This window comes from Homarus americanus, unplaced genomic scaffold (genome assembly GCF_018991925.1).
Source record: "Homarus americanus isolate GMGI-L3 unplaced genomic scaffold, GMGI_Hamer_2.0 scaffold5934, whole genome shotgun sequence".
Taxonomy (NCBI): domain Eukaryota; kingdom Metazoa; phylum Arthropoda; class Malacostraca; order Decapoda; family Nephropidae; genus Homarus; species Homarus americanus.
The window spans coordinates 82,670-88,170 of record NW_024733408.1 but is presented as its reverse complement, the minus strand read 5'-3'; positions in this window follow the sequence as shown (position 1 = coordinate 88,170).

Below are 5,501 nucleotides of genomic sequence, written 5' to 3'. Positions count from 1 at the left end.
TATTCTGCCTCAATAAACTAACACCGGGGAAAGGCGCTGAATATTTTGGCACCTTGTTTCACGCGTTTCTCAACAACGCCAGACTTGTTCTCTCGTTATTGTGTTGTTCTTTCTTAAGGCTGTTTTTCCTCTCCTCCTCCCTCCTCCTCCCTCTTCAGTTCCTCAATCCTTCTTTCTTCCCCACATAGTTCTCCTCTTCCCCAATCCTTCCATTCTTCCCGCGTAGTTCCTCATCCTCCCCCAACTTTCCTCCTTCCCCCCACACTTCCCTCCCCCCCACTTTATTCCCTCCTTCCCCCAAACCTCTCCTCCAGCCTCTCTCTCTCCACCCTCTCCCTCTCCTTCCCCCCAAAACCTCTCCCTCATTTTCATCCTGCAACACCATAAAGGCTTTTCCCCACATAGGCAGAAAATGCGGCCGTGAAGAGGCCCCACAAATAACAATAACGAATCCGGCGGACGCATCTAGAGATCTACTCCTGCCTCTCTCCTGACGATATGGCAATACATGTGGGGTGATTGTGTTTATTATTGTGTTTGCGATGTTACGGCATTCTTTTGTAATTACTACATTGAACCTGGAGTGCTTGAGGACATTCTTGCTGTTTATCCAAAAATTTCTGCTAGCCCACACTGATTGGTCTTCAAATAAAATATGGCTTCTACTGTATATGAACCACTGTCCTGCGTAACAGTGAACAGTGACATCACCCACATGACACTGACCTATATATACTGGCTGGCAGATATGATCTATTTTCTTGTGTATGAACCTCTGTCACTGCGTGGCTGTGAAGTGATACCACCCTCAGTGTCAAGACACGATTGAGTCTCAGAAGAGACAAGCTGTACTCAAAAGCATTGTCAATAAATTCATTAACCATAACATCATTCTTCTTCCTTCTCATTCCCCTTCTTCCTATTTACTTTTTCTCTTTTATTCCTTCCTCCTTTTTTCTTATTTTCCTGTATCTTCTTCTTCCTTCTTTATGTTTATTCTTTCTCTCATCTTCCATTCCTGAGGTTTAATTATTTCGCCTTCTCTCTCCTATTTTTCTTTTAATCTTCTTGGGGAGAGTGGAGGACTGGAGGTAAGGGTAAACGGGGGAGGAGGAGGAAGGAGGAGGATGGAGGACAGATACGGTATAAACTGGAGGAAGGAGGAGGGAGGAGGTGTTTTGGAGGTGCCTCCATGCGCCGGATTTTTCACCTGCCATGCCTCTGCTTTACCAGGTGCTTGGTACAGCCCCAATCCCTCCCTCCTGCAGCTTCTGTCTACTTCCCTCCCTCCCTTTGCTTTTCTCTTTCCTCCTCCCTTTGCCTCCTGTCTCCTCCCTCCCTCCCATGGCACCTACCTTGTTTCTGCCTCCCTCCCTCCCGTTTTTGTCTGCCTCCACTCCCTCACATAGCTTTTCCCCTTTCTCTTCACTCCCATCTCATGACACTACTCTGTCTACTTCCATCCCTCATGGCTTTCTTGTCCCTCCCTCCCTCATGGCACTACCCTGTCTGCTTCCCTCCCTCCATTGGCTTACCATGTCTCTTCCTCCTCACTTGGTTCTGTCTGCTTCCCTCCCTCATAGTTTCCTGTCTCTTCTCCTCCTTGCTTTTACCCTGTCTGCTTTCTCCTCCTGGCACTACCTGTCTTCTTCCTCCCTTGTCACTTCCCTGTCACTTCTCCCTCTCCTTGCACTACCCTGTCTACTTCCTCCTCCCTTGCTTTTCACCCTGTCTACTTCCCTCCTGCTTCTCTTTTTCTGTCCCTGCCTCTCCTCCCCTCCCTGGCTTCCTGTCTACCTCCCTCCCCTCCCTTAGCTTTACCCTGTCTACTTCCCTCCCTCCCCTTGGCACTACCCGTCTTCCTCCCCTCCCTCCCTTGCTTTTCTGTCTCCCTCCCTCCCCTCCCATGTACTACCCTGTCTCACTTCCCTCCCCTCCCTTAGCACTACCCTGTCTACCTCCCTCCCCTCCCCATGGCTCCTACCCTGTCTACTTCCCTCCTCCTTGCTTTTCCCTGTCTACTTCCTCCCTCCCATGGCACTACCTGTCTACTTCCTCCCTCCCTGGCACTACCCTGTCTCTTCCTCCCTCCTTCCCTGTCTACTTCCCTCCCTCCCCTTCTTTTCACCCTGTCTCTTCCTCCCTCCCTTGCTTTTCAGCCTGTCTACTTCCCTCCCTCCCCTGCTTTTCTCCCTGTCTCTTCCTCCCTCCTTGGCACTACCCTGTCTCTTCCCTCCCTCCCTTGCTTCTACCTGTCTACTTCCTCCTCCCCATGCTTTCACCCTGTCTACTTCCCTCCTCCCATTCCTTTTCTCCTGTCTGCCTCCCCCTCCCTCTGCTTTTCACCTGTCTACTTCCCTCCCTCCCTTGCCCTACCCATGATCTCTTCCCTCCCTCCTTGGCACTACCCTGTCTATCTTCCCTCCCTCCCCTTGCTTTTCTGTCTACCTTCCCTCCCTCCTTGGCTCTACCCTGTCTCCTCCCCTCCCTCCCTTGGCCTACCTGTCTGCTTCCTCCCTCATGGCACTACCCTGTCTCCTTCCTCCTCCTTGGCTCTACCCTGTGCTTCCCTCCCTCCAGGCACTACCCTGTCTACTTCCCTCCCCTCCCTTGGCACCCTGTCTACTTCCTCCCTCCTTGGCACTACACTCACTACTTCCCTCCTCCCCATGGCACTACCCTGTCTACTTCCTCCCTCCCCTTGCTTTTCTCCCTCTCTGCTTCCCTCCCTCCCCTTGCTTTCCCCTGTCTACTTCCTCCCTCCCTTGGTTTCACCCCTGTCTGCTTCCTCCTCCCTTGGCACTACCCTGTCTACTTCCTCCCTCCCTTGTACTACCCTGTCTCTTCCCTCCCTCCCATGGCACTACCCTGTCCCTTCTCCTCCCCTCCTTGGCACTACCCTGTCTCCTTCCTCCTCCCTCCCATTGGCACTACCCTGTCTACTTCCCTCCTCCCCATGCTTTACCCTGTCCTACCTCCTCCCTCCCTGCTTTTTCCTGTCTGCCTCCCTCCCTCCCCTTAGCACCCCTGTCTACTTCCCTCCCTCCCTTTTCCCCTGTCTACTTCCTCCCTCCCCTTGGCACTACCCTGTCTACTTCCTCCCCTCTCCCCAGCAGCTCCCTGTCTACTTCCCCCCTCCCATGGCACTACCCTGTCTACCTCCTCCCTCCCTTGCTTTTCTCCTGTCTGCTTCCTCCCCTCCCTTGGCACTACCCTGTCTACTTCCTCCTCCCTTGGCACTACCCTGTCTACTTCCCTCCCTCCCTTGGCACTACCCTGTCTACTTCCTCCCTCCCTTGGCACCCTGTCTGCCTCCCCTCCCCTCCCCATGGCACTACCCTGTCTGCTTCCTCCCTCCCTTGGCTTTACTCCTGCTCTACTTCCTTCCCTCCCTTGCACTACCCTGTCTCTTCCCTCCTCCCTGGCACTACCTGTCTCTACTTCCTCCCTCCCATGGCACCCTACCCTCTACTTCCTCCCTCCCCATGCTTTTCACCCTGTCTACTTCCTCCCTCCCATGGCACTACCCTGTCTACCTCCTCCCCTTGGCTTTACCCTGTCTACTTCCCTCCCTCCCTTGGCACTACCCTGTCTACTTCCTCCCCTCCCTTGGCACTACCCCTGTCTGCCCCTCCCTCTCCCTTGCTTTTCTGTCTCACCTCCTCCTCCCATGGTACCTGTCTCTTCTTCCCTCCCCTTGCTTTTCCCTGTCTACTTCCCTCCCTCCCTTGCTTTTCTGTCTACTTCCCTCCTCCCTTGGCTCTACCCTGTCTCTTCCTCCTCCCTTGCTTTCACCCTGTCTACTTCCCTCCCTCCCTTGGCACTACCCTGTCTGCCTCCCTCCCCTTGGCTACCCTGTCTCTTCCCTCCTTGCTTTTCCCTGTCTCTTCCTCCTCCTTGGTTTCTGTCTACTTCCCCTCCTCCCCTTGGCACCTGTCTTCCCTCCCTCCCCATGCTTTCCTGTCTACTTCCTCCCTCCTTGCTTTTCTGTCTACTTCCCTCCCTCCCCTTGCACTACCTGTCTACCTCCCTCCCCTCCTGGCACTACCCTGTCCTACTTCCTCCCCTCCCTTGGCACTACCCTGTCTACTTCCCTCCCTCCCTTGGCACTACCCCTGTCTACCCCCTCCCTCCCTTGGCACTACCCTGTCTCTTCCTCCCCTCCCCTGCTTTTACCCTGTCTGCCTCCCTCCCCTCCCATGCTTTTCCCTGTCTACTTCCCTCCCCTCCTTGGCACTACCCTGTCTCTTCCTCCCTCCCTTGGCACTACCTGTCTACTTCCCTCCTCCCATGGCACTACCCTGTCTACCTCCCCCTCCCTCCCTTTGCTTCCTGTCTGACTTCCCTCCCTCCCATTGCTTTACCCTGTCTTCCTCCCTCCCTTGCTTTACCCTGTCTACTTCCCTCCCTCCCTGGCACTACCCTGTCTTCTTCCCTCCCTCCTTGGCACCTACCCTGTCTCTTCCTCCCTCCCTTGCTTTCTGTCTACTTCCTCCCTCCTGCTACCTGTCTACTTCCTCCCTCCCATGCTTTCTCCCTGTCTGCCCTCCCTCCCCATGGCACTACCCTGTCCTATCTCCTCCCCTCCCCATGGCACTTCCCTGTCTCTACTTCCCTCCCCTCCCATGCTTTTCCCTGTCTGCCCTCCCCCATGGCACTAACCTGTCTCTTCCTCTCATGGCACTACCTGTCTTTCCTCCCTCCCCTTGGCACTGCCTGTCTTTTCCCTCCTTCCTTGGCTACCCTGTCTACCTCCTCCCTCCCATTGCCTACCTGTCTACCTCCCTCCCTCTGGCTTACCCTGTCTTTCCTCCCTCCTTGCTTTTCCTGTCTCTTCCTTCCCTCCCTTGCTTTTCTGTCTACCTCCTCCTCCCTTTTCACCCTGTCTCTTCCCTCCTCCCTTGGCTTCCCCTGTCTACTTTCCTCCCTCCCCTTGCTTTTCCCTGTCTACCTCCTTCCTCCCTTGGTCTGTCTCTTCCCTCCCTCATTGCACTCTGTCTTCCTCCCTCCTTGCTTTCCTGTCTACTTCCTCCCTCCCTTGTGCTACCCTGTCTACCTCCCTCCCTCCCTTGTTTTCCTGTCTACTTCCCTCCCTCCCTTGCTCTACCTGTCTACTTCCTCCCCTCCCATTGCCTACCCTGTCTCCCCTCCCTCCCTTTCCCTGTCCTGCCCTCCCTCCCTGCCTCCTGTCTACCTCCCTCCCTCCCGTAGCTTTCTCCCTGTCTACTTTCCTCCTCTCCCTTGGCTTTACCTGTCTACCTCCCCTCCCTCCTTGGCACTACCCTGTCTCCTCCCTCCATGGCCTACCCTGTCTACCTCCTCCCTCCCACTGGCTACCCTCCCTCCTCCTCCCTTCTTTTCTGTCTACTTCCCTCCCTCATGGCACTACCTGTCTCCTCCCTCCCTGCTTTCCCTGTCCTACTTCCCTCCCTCCCATGTCACTACCCTGTCTACTTCTCCCTCCCATGCTTTACCCTGTCTCTTCCCTCTCTCCCACTGCT